Raw genomic sequence first — 25,099 nt, 5'->3', positions numbered from 1 at the left:
TGCTAGTCGGATCTGGATCCTATGATCCAAAACTCAAACTAACAATCGTAACATCCTAACCGATTACCGAAAATTTCAGTACGGCTCGGCCTCGGACAAACAAATGAATTGTGTAAAGTTTTGTCTCAATCGGAGAAAAATTTATGGACAGACGCATCAACTTAGCGAACGATTTTCGTTCTGCCAGTAACTCCTAGATGTTACACGTGTAATGAAAAACTCATTATATTTGCCATCATTTGATGTTGGTTATGAAAACGGAAGGAAATGGTGCCATTGGGACTGACAGTAAATAAAGTCAAACAGGACTAATGCAACACAAACAACAGACAATAGTCTATCGGAGTGAAAAATAAAAAAAAAAAATAATAATAACATTCCATAAATATGGGGCAAACGTCACAACAACAATGACTAGAGTCCATATATATGGATGTATTGTTGTGTATGGCTAAGGAATAACAGGTGCAGGTGCATTGACACCGCTAGCAAACGTCAAACGTAATGTCTGAGACTAGCTAAGTGTTTTGTTATGTTTTATTGGTCAACATGCATTGGTACATCTATATATATATGTGTGTGTGGTTGAAACAAACACCAACACGCACACATTTACATTGGTCTCCCCAACAATAATTGGTGAACGTCGGCGCATTAGAATTGTTTTCACCAACAAAAAATGTAAACAAAACATTTAACAAGTGTCCGTTCAAGTGAGAGAGATAGAGAGTGAGAGAGAAATAGTGCGGAAGAGTATAAATTCTAGGTTCAATCAAAACTGAGTTGAGTGAGTAAACCAACAAAAGAAAATTGTGTATGGTTGAGAAAATCACAATGAAAAGCCATTGAAAAGACTTGTTCTTTCAGTTCGTGTTGAGATCCCCAGATGTAAAAACGTTGAAAACGCAAGAAAACGTCCTAAGTGAAATAAAAAGCAAAAATCCTTTCCTTTTTTTGGGTATGCTCACTTTTTGATATTCTGTGTGTGTATTGTGTAGATAAGCAGTGCTGTGATTATCCTGGAAATAAAAAAAATCAAATAAATTGTGAATGAAAATTTCTTGAAACGGAATGAGCAGTCATAGAATAAAATAATGAAACAAAAAAATTATTAAATATTCAATTAAAATACCAAGTTATTGGAAAAATAAATCAAAATAAAGGTGAAATTTTTCTGCCGTTTTGCAAAAGGAGTTAATATCATTTATTCAACACTGACCACCAGCAAGGTCGTAAAATTTACAGAAAAAAGCTCCAGCCTTCAACGGAACTAAATGGTAGGTTATTTAATATTTATGTGTTTACCGTTAATGCTTTTGCTTGTTAACGGTTTTTCTTATTGTTTTCGTTGTATGGCTAAATGTGGGGGTGTTTTCTTCAAATCGAATCAATTAATTAAATAATAGAATTGTAGAAAAATAGAGACTCAACTAACCAATGTATAGAAAAATGTATATACTTTGTACACACATTCAAGTCATACATCAATAGCAAAAACAATACTTATGTACATTCGTAGTGACTGACATATAGACAGACGCATACTTATGTAGGTTTGGTGTTTTTTTTTTTTTTTTGTGTGAAGGGTATTCCCTTTGGTGGGAGAACTTTTTGAAACAGCAACATGAATGTGTATATGTTAACATTTGTATACACGCACTCTGACAAAAAAGGAGATGCTAACGTAGTGATTTTTTTCTAGGCAATGAGTTTTTTTTTTCTGGGATACAGTTTGTTATTGTTCAAGCCTGGGACCAAATTCTCACATTTCATAAGAAGAAAATAATTTACAAGGTAGGGCATATAAATCATATGAAGGCAATTTTTTATGGTGACATTAAAGTGTTTGCATGTCATGTATTATATTTGTATGTATTACTTTGTAGAACATACAAAGAAATCTTAACAATTTTTAAATTCTTGTGAAATTCATAAATTTTAAGCGATTTCCTTTTGAAATAACTTGCTTCATTTCTTATTATAGCCCATAACTCATAGTTGTTTTTACCAAAATTTTCAATTTTTTTAATTTAATCAATGCTTGGATTTGGCCATTGTTACTTCTCGAATAAGATTCGTATATCCAAAAAGTGTACTAACTGTACAAATACAAAAATATTACAAAAGGAGGAACTGCAGAATTTGGGATACTTTCTTCATGTCGTAAAGAATTTTAAATTATTAGCAAACTTACCATTTTTTGTCCAAATTTGTCATTTTGCAAAAAAAAAAGTTTGGACAAAAATTTAGTTATTTTTGGTAGGCGCAGGTAGGAGTAGAGTCATAGTGAGATAAAAAACTGCAACAAAGTCAAACGCCATAACTTTTACAATTTTTTTAAATTTTATTGAATGAATGCAAAAAATGTCGGAAATAGCATCAAATTTTAGAATACGTTTAGATTCGTTCGTATTGGTAACCTTTGGCACGAATTATGGCCTTCAAACGGCCAATGACATCGTCACACCCTGCCCAAATTTTGCTCTGCGGTGTTTTGGCCCATTCCCGGCGAAGCGCTTGCTTGAGGTGATCGACCCTTTGGTATTTTTAGCGACAACCTTGCTTTCCAAAATACTCTAGATACTATAGTCCAACGGATTGGTTTCCGGAGATTTTGGGAACCTCATTTTAGATCTATTCTTGGGTGGTGCATGCTGAGTGCGATGGTTCTGAGTCCTTTTGAAATGTCCAAAGCCTGCGGCCAACATGTTTGCGTGCCCAAGGCTTCAATACACCCTCCAGAATATTTGCGCGATAATATTCGGCAGCGACCATCGGATGTTATGGTGGTGCTCTTTTGAGTCTATCTTCTTTATGTTATGATGTAAGTTCTTGCACTTTTTGGAATTTCAATGGCTTTACGAATAACTATTTTTCTGGAAAATTATTGAGCTTAATGGATATTCAAAATTTCGACCTTTTGTGGGGGGTGGTACCGATGTACTCCATCTTAACACCAGACCTTGGGTTAGTAAAATTATTGGGATGTGTGAAATTTGAAGACAATCGGAGTCTTACATCACATTTTATAAGAGTTGCAATTATTCAAAATGTTGACCCTTTGTGGGGGAGGTACTTGATGGAGTGGACCGATATTGTCCATTTTCGCACCTGACCTAGCACTGACACAAATATTAGGATTAGCAAAGTTGGAGCAAAATCGGATTATCGTTTCTCTTTTTGTGCAGAAAATATATTTCTTGAAAATTTCGACCTTTTGTGGAGGACGTACCAGAACGAGAAGATCGATATATTCGATCTTGACACCAGACCTTGGGTTAATAAAAATATTGGAATGTGTGAGATTTGAAGACAATCGGACTCTTACATTACATTCTATAAGAGTTGTAATTATTCAAAATATTGACCCTTTGTGGGGGATGTACTTCATGGAGTTGACCGATATTATCCATTTTCGCACCTGGCGTAGCACTGACTCACATATTTGGATTTGCAAAGTTGGAGAAAAATCGGATTCTCGTCCTTCTTTCAGTTCAAAAAATATATTTTTTGAAATTTTCGAAGTCTTGTGGGGGAGGTACCGAACTCGATCTGAGTTTGATAATAATATTACGATCCAAATGTCTGAAAACGGATTTGGTCCAAAGAGACCTAGGGTCTAAAACCGTTATTTCGACTAGGCACGTTTTGTTCGTATATCAGACAGATATAAACATGGACATTTACAAAAAAAAAAAAAAAAAAAAAAATAAATAAATAAATTAAAATTTATATATATATAACAAAAATAATAATAAAAATTGTTATTTGAAAAAAAAAAACGAATTTTTGAGTAATGTCACTGTTTGAGTAAATGAGCGATATGTTTCCTCTCATTGGATGTAAATTGAAGTACGATCGTTCAATTAAAGAGCATTTTAATTTAAGATAAGTCTAAAAAAATTGTTTCACATGTATATATTGCCCCCATATATATAATGCGATATAATCCATCATCAAACTCCATATGAGTTTGACAAACATAGTACGATGGGCTACATTTGGAATAGATCGATTAACGCATTAGAGACAAACGACGCCAAGTATGCCAAAAGGGATCTCCTCCCCTTATTTCAATTTGGTCGCAACAAATTATAGATATATCTTCTATAGAACTAAAGCTGAATTTATAAAAAGATCAAGTCTCCAGTCCATGAATCTTATATAAATATTTGCAGCGATTTTTTTAAACGTAAATATAAGACCTTTTCGTTCCAATGAATTAGCATCTCTCATAGAGTAGAGTTAGTTCTCTCACCCTCGTTGTTCGAAACGAATTAAACTTAACTGTTGACCATTCAGAAATACACAGCCTAGCTAACAGTCTTATCAGGCAGACCTGCCCGAGCGTTGTTAACAAAGTTATTTTGTTGGCTTCTCAATTTTGGTAAGTTTTTATGTTCGGAGATTTCATTGCTGTCTCCGTCGCATACTCAACCTCTTTCGGAAAATGTCAGAGATACCCCTTTTTATTGCTCAGCTCCAATACCACGTGCTCTCTTTCTCTTTTTTATTTTCTGGTGACCCAAAGATGAAATGAGTAACAGTTGTTTTTGTTGTTGTTACTTTTGTTTGACAACTTGATTGAAAATAAGAACCTTGGTGCGTATGAATGAACGAAGAAAAAAAAACCGGAAGCACGGAACGTATACGCTGCGGTGTACACAACGTGTTTTTCCTTATTTCCAGCCAAACATTTGGGGTGGTATTATATACAATTATATTTATGTATGTATATGTATGTACATATCCAATCCAATACGAAACATTTTAGTTTTTTTCTTGCTTTTATTTACATGTTTTTCTTCAATTCGTGTGTACGATTGTGCGTTCTATAGAAATCGTTTCGTTTGTTTTTTTTCTCAATTGCTTTTGGTTTATAATGCCGCTTTCTGCTGCCATCAATTGCAGCTGTGTGTTTTTGTGTGTTTAATAATTCAACTTTGACCATAACCAATACCAATGTCATTTCACAACGTTTTCAACTTATCTTGACTTGTGGTGTTTGGCAGTGTGTGTGAGTTTCAACTGTTTGGGTATTTTTTGGGACCATAATGACGTCCTTCGGTCAAAAGTTGTTTGGGGGGCTTTTAAATATTTCAAATTTATATTTGACAGCAATAGTAGTTGCTGTAGTTTTTTCTGTGTTTGTTGCTTATTGCGCATTTTTATTGCAAACAAAAAGCCCGTTAAAAATCATATTATTTCACTTTGGAGAGTTGGTAATATTTTTTCCACTAAACTTTAGTGGTTACAGCAAAATTGTTGTTTGTGACTTTTATTAGTGTTTACATCAAATTTGGATGGTTAAATTTAATGGATTTTTGTTTTTTAGGTAAAAGTTTTCAGAGGGAGATTTAAAAGTATTTCTGCTATTAATTTCATAATAGGAACATAACTATAGCTAATGGTAGCCACATCTTTGACATACCTTATTCCCGCATTATAGGTAAAATTAAGTGGATTAATAAATACTTGAAAAAATATAATATTAAATCTACAAACTACACATTTTTGAAATGCAAGCATGCGGCAAGAGAAGTACTCAAGGACGGCCCTGAGGATTGAGCTCCCTCCAAAATTGGATACTTTTCTGATGTATTTTGATAATTTTACAAATGCTTTATTATATCATATATATTTTATATTTTTCTCATATTTTGTTAGTAGAGGTAGCTGATTTTTTTGGATCTATTGTTGGTAAAAATATTGAGATAGGAAAAAATGGAAAAAATCCGGGCCGAAGTTTTCCATTTTTGAATCTGATGCCAATCTTCGATCCTGTCCTAAGTTCGATAGAAACATTGTCAAGTTTGGACCAAATCGGGTACTCGCTTCGCCCAAATCAAATCCGTTATTTTGACAAGACACATTTAGGACGGTGTGTTCCATTTCCTCTATTTTGTTCCTATTTATCAACTTTCAGTACCTTTCAGAAAGCAATGAGTTAGTGACTGACTGACAGATTCACCAACGTCCATGCGAAGCTAAATTCTTGAAATTTTCCATGTATCTCAATGTTGGTGGGCAGGGTAAGATAATGCTAGGTTTTTGGAAATTCGGACTAGAAGTGTACTAAAAAGCACTAAATTGCGTACTTTTTTGTATTTTGGGAATGGATACAGCTAAAATCTTGACATTTGGTATGAAAATTATGTTTGGGATATAGTGTTTTTGGAAATGTGTATTAAGTATATGAATTGTACTAAATGGTACTAAATTTTATTATAAATTTCGTTTTGGATGATCGAAAGAAACTGGTAATTTGAAATGTGGGTTGCTAAGGTTCAGCGAGTATACGAGAGTTACTAAATGGTACTGCTATTGCTTGAAATCTGATTTTTGGAATGGCTTTAACTGTTAGTGTATAGGATTGAGAATTAATGTTGTTATTGGAAAGGTGTACTACAAGTATATGAAAAGTACTAAATAGTACTATATTTAGTATAAGGCGTCTTATATTTGTACAAAAAATACTAAATGGTATTAAATTTTGTCTTGATTGAAGGGATAGATCGATAATCCTGAAATTTTATATTGAGGTCTTTGTTAGTATATGAAATTAAGATATGGAGGAGGCTTTGGAAATTTGTACTACAATTGTACGAAAAGTACTTAATTTTGTATTGGATGAAGGAATAAAGCTGAAATTTGATATTGATGTCACTGTTTGTATCTGCGGTTATGATATGTATTTTGGTTTGGAAATTTGTACTATTATTGTTCAAAAAGTACTAATGGATACTAAATTATGTTTTGGATAAAGGAATATGGCTGGAATCCAGAAAATTGATATTGGTATTTGATAAGAATCTGGTTTCGGATATGCTACTATGAACATATGAAAAAGGAAACAAGTAAGCAAATGTTATAGTCGTGCGGGGCCGACTATGCTATACCCTACAAAACAACAATATGTTAGAAGCCCACTTATGTCTAAATCCATATTGGATGATTTCGCTTTTGAAATTAGGATTTTGACTAGGGACATTAGCCCAATATTTATACACTCCGTCGGGCTGTTAGTTGTTGTAGTCCATTTTACAGCTAAATATAATCCAATGGTGATTCAAAATGCAAGAATTCTTCACTGTCCTTAACTCTCTTCACAGGTGTGTCGATTGGCTTCAATTGTGTGATCGGAAAAACATTTGAGTTTTTGGTTAATTTGAACCCCTAAATATTTTGCAATCATCTCCAAAAGGAAGAAGCCCCTTCGTACCTCCAAATTTAGACTCATCTATATGATTTGTTTGTCTACGATATTTGGCTATATTCGTCAACGAAATCAGCATAAAAAAGCCAGAATTTTCACACAAAATTAGTGGTCTGTTGTATTCGCTGTCCTAAACTCTAACTTTATGCGAGATTTCGTGTCCTTTGGTTTCTATTTGTGACCTTTATAATGGCTGCAAAATCAGGAACATTTTTAGTTGTTGGTCCATTTCAACCCCTAATATATTGCGGACATCTTTGAAAACAACAGGCCTAGCCCTTCTGAGCCCAACCCTACCCTTTTCATGAGGATCGGACGATATTTGCAATACTTATATAATATCCCCAACCTGTGTTGTAAGTTGAAAAAATATTACAAAATATTATAAGTCAATTTGAAAAAATCGCATGCGATAACAATTAAAAAAATGTCACAAAATACTACAAAATCTATATTAACATCATTATTGATACCTTTTTATGCGATTTTTTTTTTAGATTTTATTCCTTTATGTCAAGAGGGCATTCTGAATTGAAAAAAAAAATTGTCAAAATAGGTCCGGCCATTCTTTAGATACAAGCATTCTAACTAACATCCCCTTCCTTTTTATATACACATTGTATATATTTTGCTATATATAACCGATATATTTACTATCGGCATCTACGTAACGGTCAGAATTGACCTGTTCGTCTATTTGTGATTTCGCCGGGATTAAAAATGCTCGCGGTTTAATGGAACATTTGACTTTTATTTAACACAAATGTTATGGCCTATTTCACCCACTAAATATTACCCGATGACCATCAAAATTGGATGGCTTCCAATTCCCAGCCCTAAGCTCTAGCTGCATGCTAACTTTCGCTTTGATTGGTCTATGATTGCGACCTGTAGAGCAACTGCAAAATCAGAATTTTTTAAGTTTTTGGTCCATTTCAACACCTAAATATTATGCGATCATCTCCAACAGAAATAGGGTTCTATTCTGACCCTAGCCCCACATCCATTCTAAATTGATGATCGGGCCATAATTGCGACCTGTAGAGTGATTACAAATTAACATGGACAGACGGACGGATGGCTAGATCGACTAAGCTCGGCGAGATAGGAAGATCCATATATACTTTCCTATGTGGGAAATCAATATTTCGTGGTGTTACATAATTTTTGGCCCAATCAAACTTATAATTCCCCCAACACAAAGTGTTGTAGGGCATAAAAAGCCCACAAAATGTGCCTTTAGGTTTTGGGATGGAAATGGAACTCTGAAGTCTAACAATCGAAGTCGCTGTTTGTGTCTGGGGAATGAGATATGGAGTTGATTCTGGAAGACATAGTATAACTGTAAGTAAAAAATGGTAATAAATTTGTGATTGGGCCTTAATATAGAATTTTTGAATTTTTATACCCTCCACCATACTATGGAGGGTATATTAACTTTGTCATTCCGTTTGTAACTCCTCGAAATACTCATATCAGACCCAACAAAGTATATATATTCTTGATCAGCGTAAAATTCTAAGTCGATTTAGCGATGTCCGTCTGTCTGTCTGTCTGTCTGTCCGTCTGCCTGTCCGTCTGTCTGTTGTAATCACGCTATCTTTCGAATGAATTGAGATGGATGGCTAAAATTTTGCACACATGTTTATTTTTCCAGTAGGCAGGTTAAGTTCGTAAATGGGCCATGTAGGTCCACGTCTTCGTATAGCCCCCATATAACGGTACCTCCCTATATTCGGTATTTTGATGATTTAGCGACATTATTCACCGGAATTGTTTTAAAATTGGTATTTGAAGTTCGTTATGGGAACTACAGTCTGTGACAGAAAATTGTATGTGCGGGTCCAGGTCTTCGTATAGGCCCCATATATCAGTACCTCCCTATATTCGGTATTTTGACGATTTTAGGTACAATACCCACCGAAATTGTTTGAGATGTGGTATTTGAAGTTCGTAATAGATGCTACAGCCTGTGACAGAAAATTGTCTATGCTGGTCCAGGTCTTCGCACAGCTCCAATTTAACGGCACCTCCTTATATACGATATTTTGATGATTTTAGCTACATTATTCACCGTTTATTTCAAATTTCGAATTTGAATATGGTAATGGCTTATGACAAACAATGCCTATGTATGTCCACGTCTTATAGACCCCAGAATAACGGCTATATTCGGTATTATTAAAATTTTAACAGATTTTTTTAAGGATTTTATTTTCTGAAAATTTCCAAATTCGTTGCAAATGGTGGAGGGTATTAAAAGTTCGGCCGAACTTACTGCTTTTTAACTTGTTTAAATTTGATATAGAGGCCACTGTTGGTAGATAGCTCCGAGAGAAGGAGGTGTATTTGGGATTCCTGAAATTAGATATTTAGGTCAATGCGGGTTTCTAGGATTTTGATATGGTGGTGTTCAATTTTTATTATGAAAATACGTTGAAATAGTTTTGGGCAAAAAATTTGGATGTGAAACCATTGTGCAAGGATTTAACTTATATGTTCTTCGGTAAAGTTTAAAACATAAAATTGTGAAGACTTTTTGATGCAAAAAATAATCATTTTTCGGAATAGCATCAAATTTTAGAATAAGTTTAGATTTGTTCGAATTGGTCACCTTTGGCACGAAATGTGGCCTTCAAACGGCCAATGAAACCGTCACACGCTGCCCGAATGTTTCTCTGCAGTATTTGGTATTTTTTAGTGCCAACCTTGCTTATATGTAGGTATACGGAGATGTTGATGGCCATTGTGCGCTGGAAAGCGAGGAACCTCATTTTGTAACCATTCTTGGGGGCGCGTGCCGAGTGCGATGGTGCTGAGTCCTGCTGGAAAATCCAAGGTCTGCGGCCAACATGTTTGCGTGCCCAAGGCTTTAATACACCCTCCAGAATATTTTCGCGATCATATTCGGTATTTATTCTGATAGCACGGTCGATTAATACGAGCGGAGAGCGACCATCGGCTGCTATGGCGGCCCACACCATCACCATGGTTGGCGCTTGAGTTCTGGTGGCCAACCGAAGGTACACATTTTCAGCTGACCTCTTTGACAAGTAAACAAAATCATTCGGCAGTTCACCACCTTCGGCCAAGCGAAGCAACTCTTTAGCTCTTTTGAGTGCATTTTCTTTCTGTTTCGGTGTAAGTTCTTGCACTTTTTGGAATTTCAATGGCTGTACCCAGAGTTCATTTTTCTATATTTGCCGAATGGAATATTGTGATATGTTTAGCTAACGAACCATTTTTCGGCCACTGCGACGCGGGTTTCGATCAAATCGCTTCTTTACTTTTCGAACCATTTCTGCTGATGTTAAAAATTTGCACACAAGTGTATTTTGCCAGTAGGCAGGGCCGTGTCCGTCTCCATATAACGGAACTTCTCTATATTCGGTATTTTAATGCTTTTAGCTACATTATTCAGCGGAATTTTTTCAGACTTCGTACTCAAAGTTCGTAAAGAGTAGTACAGCCTATGACAAAACAAGTAAAAAAGCAGTAAGTTCGGCCGGGCCGAACTTTGAGTACCCTCCACCATTTGGAACGAATTAGAAAATTTTCAAAAAAATTAAATCCAATAAAAATTCTTTTAAAATCTTTAAAATATCTAATATAGGAAGGTGCCGATATATGGAGGGATATACGATATTGTTGACTTATAAAGACAAATCTATGTCTGGGTGTAAAGTACTCACAAGGAACTCCTTGTATGGATTTTCAGATAATTCCATTGGAAAAAGTGGCTAAAATCATCAAAATACCGAATATAGGGGAGTACCGTTATATGGGGGCTATACGATATTGTGGACCTATATAGATGATTCTCTGCCGAAGTATAAAGTACCCACAAGGAACTCCTTGTGTGGATTTTCAGACAATTCCGTTGAAAAATGTGGGTAAAATCATCAAAATACTGAATATCGGGGGGTACCGTTATATGGGGGCTATACGATATTGTGGACCTATATAGACAATTCTTTTTGAGGAGGTAAAATGCCCACAAGGGACTCCTTTTGTGGAATTTCAGACAATTCCATTGAAAAATGTGGCAAAAATAATCAAAATACCGAATACCGTGGGGTACCGTTACATGGGGGCTATACGATATTGTGGACCTATATAGATAATTCTCTGCCTAGGTATAAAGTACCCACAAGGAACTCCTTGTGTGGATTTTCAGACAATTCCGTTGAAAAATGTGGGTAAAATCATCGGGGGGTACCGTTATATGGAGGCTATACGACATTGTGGACCTATATAGATAATTCTCGAACTTGACCTGCCTGCAGACAAAAGAGTGATCTGTGCAAAATTTTAGCTTCCTATCTTAATTCGTTTAGACTGTAGCGTGATTACAACAGACGGACAGACGGACGGACAGGGCTAAATCGTCTTATAATTTTACGCTGATCAAGAATATATATACTTTGTTGGGTCTAAAATGATTATTTCGATGAGTTACAAACGGAATGACAAACTTAATATACCCTCCATACCTTTTTTGGTGGAGGGTATAAAAAATCGTATGCAGTTCCACGTCTTCTTATAGCCCACATATAACCGTCCCTCCTTTTATTCGGTATTTTGTTGATTTTAGCGACACTATTCGTCGGAATTGTTTCAAATTTCGAATTTGAAGATCTTAATAGGTACTACAGCCCCAGTAAAAGAGTCATCATTTAAACGTTATTTTTGAAATTTTTCAAGTTCCTTCCAAATTGTGGAAGGTTTAAAAATTGGCCCGGCCGAAGTTAGCTGCTTTTTCATTTGGTAAAAATTTGGGAAAAGTATGCAATAGGCACATAATACTCATTTAGTACGCTTTAACTTTTCACTTTGGCTCGAGAACCGAGAAATGTGTGGTTTAGTCACGAATTGAGAGAAAACACAAGAAACTATTTTGCCTCAACAATGTTTTTGCCATTATTTACGTTAATGCAAACACAGCTTCTAAGCAAATTAATCTTAAATGCTTATTTCAATAATTACAAATGGCAAAAAATTGAGGTGAATTTTATAAAATAGTATGTTTTGTCATACATGTGCATAGCACATATTTATTTTACTATTTGTACAATTCTTTATGCAGCCAATATCCTGAAGCTCAAAAATAAATATTGCCTCGTTCAATGCAAAAATGCTGTCCTTGTTAGCATATTTTTTTTATTGTTGTCGACGCTTTGTTGTCACTTATTTGTTTGTCTTTTGTAGTATATCTCTATTCGGTTCTGTTTGTTTGTATATTCTGTTTTGTTTTTTTATACCCTCCACCAAAAAAAGTATGGAGGGTATATTAAGTTCGTCATTCCATTTGTAACTCATCGAAATAATCATTTTAGACCCAACAAAGTATATATATTCTTGATCAGCGTAAAATTCTAAGACGATTTAGCCCTGTCCGTCCATCTGTCCGTCTGTTGTAATCACGCTACAGTCTAAACGAATTAAGATAGGAAGCTAAAATTTTGCCCAGATCTCTCTTTTGTCTGCAGGCAGGTCAAGTTCGAAGATGGGCTATATCGGTCCACGATATCGTATATCCCCCATATAACGGTACCCCCGATATTCGGTATTTTGATGATTTTAGCCACATTTTTCAATGGAATTGTTTGAAATTCCACAAAAGGAGTCCCTTGTGGACATTTTACCCCTCAAAAAGAATTGTCTGTATAGGTCCACGATATCGTATATCCCCCATATAACTGTACCCCCCGATATTCGGTATTTTGATGATGTTAGCCACATTTTTCAATGGAATTGTCTTAAAATCCACACAAGTAGTTCCTTGTGAGTACTTTACCCCCTGAGAGAGAATTGTCTATACAGGTCCACTATATCGTATATCCCCCATGTAACGGTACCCCCGATATTCGGTATTTTGATTATTTTACCCACATTTTTCATTGGAATTGTCTGAAAATCCACACAAGGAGTTCCTTGTGGGTACTTAATACCTCGGCAGAGAATTATCTATATAGGTCCACCATGTCGTATAGCGCCCATATAACGGCACCCCGATATTCGTTATTTTCATGTTTTTAGCCATATTTTTCAACGGAATGGTCACAAGGGGTTCTTTGTACACAAGTGGTTCTTTGTGAGCACTTTACCCCCCGACAGAGAATTCTCTATATAGGTTAACGATAACGTATGGTTCCATATAACGATACCCCGCGATATTCGGTATTTTGAAAATCCACACAAGGAGTTCCTTGTGAGTACTTTACACGCAGACATAGATTTGTCTTTATAGGTCCACAATATCGTATATCCCCCCCCCCCTGCCTATATTAGATATTTTAAAGATTTTAAAGAATTTTTAATGGTTTTATTTATTTATTTTTTTTTTTTTGAAAATTTTCTAATTCGTTCCAAATGGTGGAGGGTATTAAAAGTTCGGCCCGGCCGAACTTACTGCTTTTTTACTTGTTTTTTTTTTTTTTGTTTTTGGGTTTTGATATTTTTGCACATTTCTTTAGCTTCTGTTTTATTTTTTGCACCATCACTTAAATACTGAACTCTCTACTTAAGGATGTCGTTTGGCTTGGTTCAGTTCAGCTTGACTAGTCTCGACTCGAGTAAAACGGCATGAGATGCCCGAGCCGGTCCGGGCCGGGTATAGCGAGATGTGTGCGTCCCTGTCATTTAGCGTCGCTTTGGCGCTAATGAACATTTTAGTATGACATCCATTTATTGTGAGAGCGCACTTGAGTCAACAAAAGCCTTAGCCTGGTGTGATGGATTCAATGTGGACACTTGAAAATAGTTTCATATTTCATAGAGACATTCAGACGGACAGATCGTGACACTTTACTGCAAAATTGTTGGCCGTTTTGTTGTTTGTTTTTGTTTGTTAGAGTGTGTGTGTGTGTGTGTGTGTGCTTTCCTTGTGGTTGGATTGAAGTGTAAATATTTGCAATTAACATATAAACGTTTGTTTTGTTCTTCTCATAACGGATGAATGGTTACAAGGTTTAAATATAATTTTTATTTTCATTTTTTTATTATAATAAACTTTATTTAAATAGAAGGACTTGAGGAGCAATTAAAATTAAATGCAAATATTTAGCTGTTGTAGTGAAAGGATACAAAACGCACTCTGGCGTTAACAATGAGATGAGAGTTTTTTTTTCTTGAATTAAATAAAATGTGTTGGTGATTTGTGTAAATGTTCATGCTAATTTTCCATTCTGTCGACCCATAATATTCGTATTAGTGCCAATGGAAGAATTTTAATGGACAAGCAGATATTGGGTCATTTGGTAGCAACTAATGCACAATTGAAGGGTAATACTTTCTAGGAAATTTGAAATAATATAATATGTTATATAATTTTCAATAGGACTTTCAAGGTTTAACATTTTCGGAATAGGATTGTAGAGCCCATAACTGTAATGATTTGATTCTTGACTGCATGTAGTATTCAGACCTGCTGCATTGATTACAGATGTTTTGTCTCATATCTTGCACCTCTTTCTGAGATCATACAGATTTTTTCTCACATCTGAGCTGGGAATAAAATGACTACCATTGTTAGATTAAAGAGGTATTTCAGAAAAGGTAAAAAAGCTGTAAGCTCGGCAGGGTCGAAATTTGAATACTCTCCACAATTTGAAACGAATTTGGAAATTTTCAAAAAAAGAAAAAAATCCATTAAAAATTCTAATATAGTCTTAAAACTACCGAATATAGCCGTTATATACCGGTGAATAATGTAGCTAAAATCATCAAAATAACGAACATAGGTACCATTATATCGGCGCTATACGAAGGCCTGGCCTGTGAATATTGTACCTAAAATCGGCAAAATACCGAATATAGGGAGGTTCATATATATGGGGCCTATACAAAGACCTGGACCTGCACAGAAAATTTTCTGTCATAGACTGTAGTTCCCATTACGAACTCTAAATACGAAATTTGAAACAACTACGGTGAAAAATGTACCTAATATCATCAAAATACCGAAGTTAAAATCATCAAAATACTGAATATAGAGAGGTACCATTATAAGGGGGATATACGATAACGTGGACCTATATGTACAATACTCTTCCAGGAGATAAAATACTCAGAAAGAAGTTCTGGTATGGATTTTCAGACAATTTCGTTGGAAAATGTGGCTACAATCATTAAAATTCCGAATATCGGGGGCTATACCGTTATATGAGGGCTATACGATATCGTTGACCGATATAGCTCATCTTCGAACTTGACCTATCTGCGTACAAACGACTAATTTGTGCAAAATTTTAGCTTCCAAATTTTTATTCGTTTTGACTCTACCGTGATTACAACGGACGGACAGGTCTAAATTGTCTCAGAATTTTACGATAATCAATAACATATATATACTTTGTTTTGTCTAAAATGATTATTTCGATGAGTTACAAACGGATTGGTGTGCGTGGAGGGTATACAAAAATACCCTGATGTTTTGTATGAATATTCCACTCCTCATGCGGATGGTCCATTGATTTCAGGAGGAGGCATATTAAAAATGTTTGAATGTTCATTACAAAATAATTACAATTCAATAAACTGAATTTAATTATGGCCAACATTGCTAAAAATTTAACATAGCTGAAGCAAAGGTTCACATTTTTTTATCGCACGAATTAAAAATGTATTTTTTTTGCATATTTAATATTTTTCGATAAAATTAACAGGTTTATCGTTTATATTTTGGGCTTTGTACATGACCTTAAAAATGTGATGTAAACAAGTAAGCGAAGGCTACAGTCGCGCGGGACAGACCATGTGATACCCTACAACACTACAATTAATGGGAAAATCTCCTTAGGTCATTATTTTTTAAAAATAATGTCATACAGTCCTGCGCAAATGTTGACTTTGCTTTTTACCGGTGCATTTGCCCTATATTTACCACTCCCTGTCGTGCTGATTGGTATTGAAAACAATTTCCAATATGCTACACTTTTGCCCTCTCCTTAACTCTCTCTCTCTCTTTTCACGCAAAATTCTGAGCGATTGGTTTTTTAATTGTAACCCGTACAGCGACTGTAAAATCAGAAAAACAATTTTGGTCTACTTGAACCCCTAAATATACATTTTCAAACCAATAGGCTTCTATTCTGACTCTAATCCTACCTCCAAATCCTACTGCAAATTTTCGTGAGAATCGGACGATAATTGCTACCTGAATATAATACCATCAACACATGTTGTAAAAGGGGGAAAAATATTAAAAAATGTAAAATCAAAATTGTAACTCAAATACGATTAAAATGTTGACAAAAATTATGAATTTTGCGGGACTTTCTTAGATTTTATCCTTTTATTGTGCACCGAACGAGTAATATCAGCACAAATAGTACGGAATTTTGCACATACGACAAAATTAAGCCTGAAATTAAATGGCTCGGCAAATTTCGTAGAAATCGATTCAGAGGAGAATATTTCTCTCATATATTAGTTCCTTTAGACTTTAAATTATAGCTATACAGGGTGAGATATAAACTGAAACAAAGTCAAATACCATAATTTTTTTTTTTTAATTTTATTGAATGAAAGCAAAAAGATGTCGGAAATAGCATCAAATTTTAAAATAAGTTTAGATTTGTTCGAATTGGTCACCTTTGGCACGAATTATGGCCTTCAAAAGGCCAATGAAAACGTCACACCCTGTCCGAATGTTGCTCTGCGGTATTTTGGCCCATTCCCGGCGAAGCTCTTGCTTGAGGTGATCGCCACTTTGGTATTTTTTAGTTCCAACCTTGCTTTCCAAAATACTCCAGACACTTTAGTCCAACTTACTGGTATCCGGAGATTTTGGTTGCCATTGTGCGCTGGAAATGCAGCGAGGAACCTCATTTTGTAACCATTCTTGGGTGGCGCGTGCTGAGTCCTGTTGGAATGTCCAAGGTCTGCGGGCAAAATGTTTGCGTGCCCAAGGCTTTAATACACCCTCCATAATATTTTCGCGATTATGTTCGGCATTTATTCTGATGCCACGGTCGATTAATACGAGCGGAGAGCGACCATCGGCTGTTATGCCGACCCACACCATCACCATGGCTGGCGCTTGAGTTCTGGTGGCCAACCGAAGGTGCACATTTTCAGCTGACCTCTTTGACAAGTAAGCACGATCATTTTGTTTGTTTACAAACTGCTGGACAACGAATGTTTTCTCATCGGAGAAAACCAAAATCGGCCAAGCGAAGCAACTCTTTATCACTTTTGATTGTATTTTCTTTCTGTTGCGGTGTAAGTTCTTGCACTTTTTGGAATTTCAATGGCTTTACCCCGAGTTCGTTTTGCCGAATGGAATATTGCGATATGTTCAGCTCACGAGCCATTTTTCGGCCACTGCGACGTGGGTCGCTTCTTTACTTTTCGAACCATTTCTGCTTATGTTGCTGTTTTCTTCTGTCCACTTCCTTGACTCGGGCTACGCTACCAGTATCACGATAACGAGCGATGGTACGAACCACAAAATATTTATTCACATTTAAATGCTGGAGTGCTTTAACGATAGTCACTTGTGGTTTTCCAGCCAAAATATAAATAAATCACACTATCACGCTTGAATTCCATCACGAATAAGTTTTTTTCTGGAAAATTCTTACCAAAATGCTTTAGTACGCTTGTAAGCAATATAATGAGCTGTCACTGGAATAATTTGAACAGCTGTCGGACGAGTGGCTTGGAAATGACAGCAGTCTGAAGTTGGTTGCAGTTTTTTCATCTCAGGACGGCTGGTGCGCATGCTAACTCTGACGGGAATGTGGAATTTGTACACAGACGGTACTTCACAATATTTTCAACAAACTAAATTGATGTTCGGTGATAAACTATAAATATTATTCCAAATATAATATTAAGCAAAGGCAGGACGCGATTTAGTTCTAGCTTTAAAAATGGTAATATTTTAGGATAAGTAAGAAAATGGAAACTATTTTGTCCAATCACATGATATTTAGCATCAGACAATACAATTTAAAGCTAAAAGCGAAAATGTTCAACTGATTATGACACAGCAATTTCTCAAAATGAAACCATGACGGAATTTAACGCATTTTTCACTTATTATGCTCATGTATGAGCAATTACAAACTTTACAATTTCCGTTTTCAAGTGTGATAAATTGACAACAAACTCCTGTGAGTGCAACAACAAATGTGGCACATGTCTCAAAGGATAAACTTGTCATTGCCTTCCGTCAACTGGATGTTGTCATTTGTCACAAAGTTGTTAATGAAAGTTGAGCATTGTAAATATAGCTATTGCTTGTTCAGTGGGTACTGTAAACATTAATTATCAGAAAAAAAAAAAGAAAAAAAACATTCTCATAATTGAGGGGAAGATATTGAAATATTGTTACAGATATTCGATTTTAGGAGAATGTCATTAAAAATGCTAATACAAAGTCCATGGTCTATAAGCTTCCTAAATATCTGAAATTTTTGTCATGACATTCTAAGGAATATTTTCAAACAATCCACTTATTTTATCAGGAAGGCCTAAACTATATTCAAACTCTTGCCAGGATGTTCTTGAAAAAGTTTTTTATTTTGTAAAAGTTCACTATTCATTAGACCGAAAATTGCTGTTAAAGATTTACTAAAAGTGGTGCTGAAGACCATGAAAGAGTTATAAATTTTGTCAAAAGAATGTATTATTGACAATTCCAAAATATTTTTCAGAAAAAATAAAGAAATTGAGAATTTCATTTCGAAAATTATTTAGTCAAAAAGAAACACATTTTTATTTATTAGCATGTAAATATCATATCAACATTTCCCATACTTACAAAATCGTTTGAGATGCATGACCTATGAATATTCACTGAGGTCATTTGTATATAAATTTTTTAATAAATGTATATCAACAATAATATAAGGAATTGTCCGAATGCTACGAAAACAGGTTAATTTTTCATTATGCCGAATAACAAGAAGCAGACATTCATTTATTTTTTTTAAATTTCTCTTTTTACATTCACGTTTATTTCACTTTTCTCCATTTGATCTTCGTTTATTATTCAAAAGACATGACAAAGATGATGGGCCAAAAACAATTTGCATATAAAAATGTCCATTTTAAAATAACCGCATGCTGGCAGGACAACATGCACACCCATATAGACACATACATACCAACACATCTACATGGAGGCTACAACGGAAAACACCTTGGCTCTTGTGGATGTTTAAGACGATGCTTTGTAGCGGCCCCTGCGTGTGCTTGTTGCTTCTCGAGTATATTTTGTTTGAATGCCATGCCATAAGAAAAGAGAAAAAAACAAGGAAACGATTATCCGAAAAACAGCATTTATGGGAGAGTTATTGTAATGCATTGCGGCACAATTTTCCAAAAGATGGATGGTCTGAGAAGGTATGATGCCCATATGTATGTATATAAAGCATATGAGAAATTATCACCACGGCACAAATATATGGCCGGAACAAGCGTATTATTAATAAATTTGTATCTGAAATCCCATTCTTAAATGTCCAATCATATGACGTTCAATTTAGGGGGGGAGGTAGAAACGTCAGAAAACATCAAATTTTAGGATAAGTTTAGATTTGTTCTAATTGGTCACCTTTGGCACGAATTATGGCCTTCAAACGGCCAATGAAACCGTCACACGATGCCCGGATGCTGCTCTGCGGTATTTTGGCCCATTCCGGGTGAAGCGCTTGCTTAAGGTGGTCGACACTTTGGTAATTTTTAGTGCCAACCTTTCTTTCTAAAATACTCCAGACACAATAGTCCAACGGATTGGTATCCGGAGATTTTGGTGGCCTTTGTGTGCTGGAAATGAAGCGAGGAACCTCATTTTGTAACCCTTCTTGGGTGACGCGTGCTGAGTGCGATGGTGCTGAGTCCTGTTGGAATATCCAAAGTCTGCGGCCAAAATGTTTGCGTGCCTAAGGCTTTAATACACCCTCCAGAATATTATCACGATAATATTCGCCATTTTTCCGGGCGGAAAGCGACCATTGGCTGTTATGGCGGCCCACACCATCACCATGGCCGGTGCTTGAGTTCTGGTGGCCAACCGAAGGTGCACATTTTCAGCTGACCTCCTTGGCAAGAAACACGATCATTTTGTTAGTTTACAAACTGCTGGACAACGAATTCTTTCTCATCGGAGAAAACCAAATTCGGCAGTTCACAACTTTGGCCAAGCAAAGCAACTCTTTAGCTCCTTTGAGTTTATTTTCTTTCCGTTGCGGTGTAAGTTCTTGCACTTTTTGGTATTTCAAAGGCTTTACCCCGAGCTCATTTTTCAATATTTGCTGAGCCATTTTTCGGCCGGGTTTCGATCTAGTCGCTTCTTTACTTTTCGAACCACTTCTGCTGATGTTGCTGTTTTCTTCCGTCCACTTCCTACCAGTATCACGGTAATAAGCGATTGTACGAGAAGCAAAAAATTTATTCACATTTAATTGCTGGAGTGCTTTAACGATAGACACTTGTGGTTTTCCAGCCAAATATAAATATCACACTATCACGCTTGAATTCCATCACCAATAACTTTTTTTCTGAAAAAATCCTCACCAAAATGTAATGAGCTGCCACTGGAATAATTTTAACAGCTGTCGGACGAGTGGCTTAGAAATGACAGCAGTCATCTCACCCTGGATATGGAAGTAGATCTGCCTTCTGTTTATAAATAACCGGATAAAGAGGGCGTCCGTATTAAAAGCAGACATTCCATCTGGGGGCAGGTACCTTGGTTTTCGATTTATTGATTTTCTACACCGAAAAAAGGGTTCAATGTCAAAATATGAGCCGATATTGAAAACAGTTCGAAGGTTAATGGGAAGTCAGATAAGCCAATTACAGTAAATTCATTTGATAAATGGACATTAGAAATTCCGAATATCAGAAGGTATGCCAGATATAAAATAATGAACCTTCACTGAACCTTTCCTGCATTCATATTTACATATATACGAGATTAGTGAAATAACTGTCTCACTGAACGTGAATTCAGACGAAACGGCTAAAGCTAGAATCTTAAAATATTGCACGTGGGCCAGTATGAATATGTATGCGTGTGATAAGGATGGGTTTTTTGGAAATTCGTACTAAAAGGATACAAAAAGTAGTAAAATTTTAATACTTTGTATTGGCCAAATGAGCTGAGAGTCACTGATGGAGTAACAAATGGTTTTTGGAAATTCGAACTTTAAGGTAGTACCATTTAGTAGTTTTCGAACAAATATAGGACGCATTTTCAAAACTACCTCCATATTTTAAATTTTGACAACATCAGAGGCCTCAAATTTCGGGATTCCAGCCTTAATCCTTCAGCCAATTCCAAATTAAGTGTCATTTTGTAGCTTTCGTACAAATATGGGACGCATTTACAAAACCACTTCACAGACACCAACAGTGCCATAAATAATAAATTTCGGGATTCCAGCTTTGTTCCTATAGCCAATACCAAATTTGGTGTCATTTCCAAAACCACCTCCATATATTAACCACAAACACCAACAGAGACCTAATAACAAGCATCGAGATTCCGGTCTTATTCTTTCATCTTATAGCAAATTTAGTGTAATATAGTAGTTTTCGCACAAATATAGGACGCATTTCCAAAACCACCTCCATATCTTAACCACAGACACCAACAGAGACCTTATAGCAAATTTTGGGATTCTAGACTTATTCCATCACCCAGTATCAAATTTAGTATCATTTAGTAGTTTTGTACAAATATCTTAAATATTTTTTATCTCCATATCTTAACCACAGACACCAAGAGAGACCTAAATACCAAATTTTGGGATTCCAGCCTTATTCCTTTACTCAATACCAAACTTAGTGTCATTTAGTGTCCTCGTACAGATATAGGACGCATTACCAAAACTACCTTCATATTTTACAAAATACCAAAAATTGGAAAGTATGTAGGTGGTCTTGAAAGTGTGTACTAAGTGCGCAAACTGTACTAAATGTTACTACAGTTGGGTTTGGGGTGAACGGATGAAGTTGGAATTTTGAAATTTTTTTATTAGGGTCCCTGTAGATGTTAGGTGTGTGTGATAATGAGGTGGTTTTTGAAATGTGCACGAAAAGTACTAAATAGTACTATATTTGGTACCATTTGATATTGGGTAAAAAAATTTAGTGTTTGAAATCGGAAGTTTGGGGCCGCTGCCCTTGTGTAACCTGGACATATGCAGGTGGTTTCGGAAATTGTACAAAAATAACTGAATGGTAAATACTTTGTGTCAAAGATACGGAGATATAATAACTAAAATTGTACTAAATGGTACTAATTTCAATAATGGGAAAAATTATAGAGCTGAAATTTGATATTAAAGTCAATGTCGGTATGTGAGGTTGAAATATGGAGATTGATTTGAAAATGCGTATTTTGATTGTCAGAAAAGTACTAAATGTTATTAAATTAGGTATTGCGTGAAGGGTTACAGCTGGAATCCTGAAATTTGATAAGCATGTCACGGTTAGTGTTTGTGGTTGAGTGAAACGGCTGGTTATGGATATGCGTACTAAAATTGCACTAAATTTGGTCATGGGGGAGGTTACAGAGCTGATATTTAATATTGATATGGAGGCGTTGAAAGTTTTGGCAGAAAAATTGTATGCGAGGTCCATTGTGCAATGAGTTTTCTGATATCCGTCTTTGTAGACTTCAAAATGATGATGATTTTGGAACCCTTTGGTGTAAAAGCTTAACATTCTCTGATTATTATTATTTTTTTTTTCAAAAAATTAAAAATTTGAATAATTTTTAAAACTATGAAAGTCTGAAAATTCAGTGCTATATATAAATTTTTCATAAAAATTTTTTTTTGAACTGAACAAATTGTGGATTTTGAGTACTAAAAAGACCTAGCTGTTAAAACGAATCTAAAATTTTAAGGTGGAATTTCCGCTCACAAAGTAGCGGACACTTGCTAGTTAGATGTAAAATCACAGGCCATTGACTAAAATATTACAAATACCAAAAACTAGAAGGTATTTTTATAAAAAGAAAACCGATGGAGCTCGATAGCCCTCAGTCTTATGGTACATATAATTTGACAGATCACAACGTGCCCGAAAAACGAAATAGCCGTTTAATACCTTTGGTCCGGTTGGACAAATTCAGCTTCATCCGTCTGCTTGTCTGGCTGGTGCTCACCATAACTCTCAAAGGGTGTATCCGATTTCGCCTAAACTATTTACATCGTAATATTATTATCATCGAGTCTGAAGAAAATTAAAATCGATAGAGAAAGGGAAAAGATCATCATCGAAGACGTCGGCCTGCACAGACAATTTTCTGTCTTAGGCTGTAGTATCCATTTGAAACTCCAAATACCAAATTTGAAACAATTCCGGTGAATAATGTCGCTAAAATCGTCAAAATACCGAATATCGGGAAGTACCGTTATATGGGGGCTACATGAAAACGTGGACCTACATGACCCATTTACGAACTTAACCTGCCTACTGGCAAAATAAACATGTGTGCAAAATTATAGCCTCCTATCTCAATTCGTTCGAAAGATAGTGTGATTACAACAGACAGACATCGCTAAATCGACTTAGAATTTTACGTTGATCAAGAATATATGTACTTTGTTGGGTCTGACATGAGTATTTCGAGGAGTTACCAATGGAATGACAAAGTTAATATACCCTCCATAGTATGGTGGAGAGTATAAAAACATCCCAAATAAGTCAAAATCGCGAATCCCTTTTTTGTTGAAGGACTTTATGCAAAAAAAATCATGATTGTTTAAGATTATGATTCTAATGACTTCTCGAGTCAGATGTCTTTCCTGAATATCCTGGCAAAAAAAAAATAAATAAATAAAAAAATAATAGTGGTAATTTATAAAAAATACTTTTTGCAGGAATATCCTGGCAAAAGGTGTATATTTTTTGGCAAACCGACCGATACATTCTGAATTATTTGTTGACAGCAATTTTCCTTGCCCGTGTTTCAAAATTAGAAGGAAATTTTAAATTTATTAAAGCTTTTCAATTAAAAGTCCACCCTAATGCTGTTCACCTGCAAAACTAAACCTTTATTTTATCTTTGTTTTAACTTTTATTGTTTCGAGTATTACTGTGTGAGTGTTTTTGCTTTAGAATATACATTTACATGAGGTTTGTTGTAATCTCCGTAGTGCTAGAACTTTACCTTGAAACCCTTCAGGGTATTTTTTTTTTGTAGAAATGTTTAAAGTGCATTCATTCATTATTAATACAAAGTGAAACAGTGGAAGTAGTTGGAGAATAAGTGAACATTTCTGGTATAATATAATATAATATAATAATATATACGGAAGACCTTCAATAGATCAAAAACCTTGAAGAAGGGTAGTCAATAGATATAACCCCTTTACATTATAAATATAAGTCAGGGCTTTACAGACAGATTTCTTTGACAGTTGCCTATATACTCTATAGTAGAGACTAGAGTTGTGTCAATTCAGTTCAATTGGGAATTTTCCCCAAAAAGGGGATATTTTTTTTTCAAATTGGGGACGAAAAAATTCATGTTGGGGACTTAATGATTTAGTGGGGATCTTTGTAAAAAAATGCGGAAATTGTGAGGATTTTATTTTTTGCAAAAACAATTCTAACTACCTTATTTATTTTGATATTTACATTTATGTTACACATGCGTAACGCATCAATAAATAACATTCCCCACTAACCAGACAAAGTTGTTATAATTTATACCAGATATGAGAAATGGATTTCTCTTTCCATACTCTGTGTTTGCCTATAACACATACACATTAGGTGTGTCTGGTTACCCTAAAATTTGTAACAATTGTTACAAATTGTTACTGGAAGTCGTCTGTTAACCCAAAAGTTCTGCAAAAGAGAGCGGTTGGAGAGAGAAATTTTGACAGTTCTTTCAGTGAGAGTTTGCAAATT

At 35.3% G+C, this 25,099-nt stretch overlaps 1 protein-coding gene across 5 annotated transcripts in view; it reads left to right on the top strand.

Annotated features, from left to right (window-relative positions):
* The first annotated feature begins 877 nt into the window (after positions 1–877).
* Positions 878–25,099, top strand: part of LOC131806782 (solute carrier family 35 member F3-like) — a 97,757-nt gene continuing 73,535 nt past the window's right edge. For all 5 annotated transcript variants that reach the window (XM_059131443.1, XM_059131447.1, XM_059131444.1 and 2 more), the window contains exon 1: positions 878–1,277. The gene's annotated coding sequence lies outside the window, so the exon portion shown is untranslated. The remainder of the gene's footprint in view (positions 1,278–25,099) is intronic.

This window comes from Musca domestica, unplaced genomic scaffold, assembly GCF_030504385.1.
Source record: "Musca domestica strain aabys unplaced genomic scaffold, Musca_domestica.polishedcontigs.V.1.1 89, whole genome shotgun sequence".
Lineage (NCBI taxonomy): Eukaryota > Metazoa > Arthropoda > Insecta > Diptera > Muscidae > Musca > Musca domestica.
This window is presented reverse-complemented; position numbering and strand designations above follow the sequence as displayed.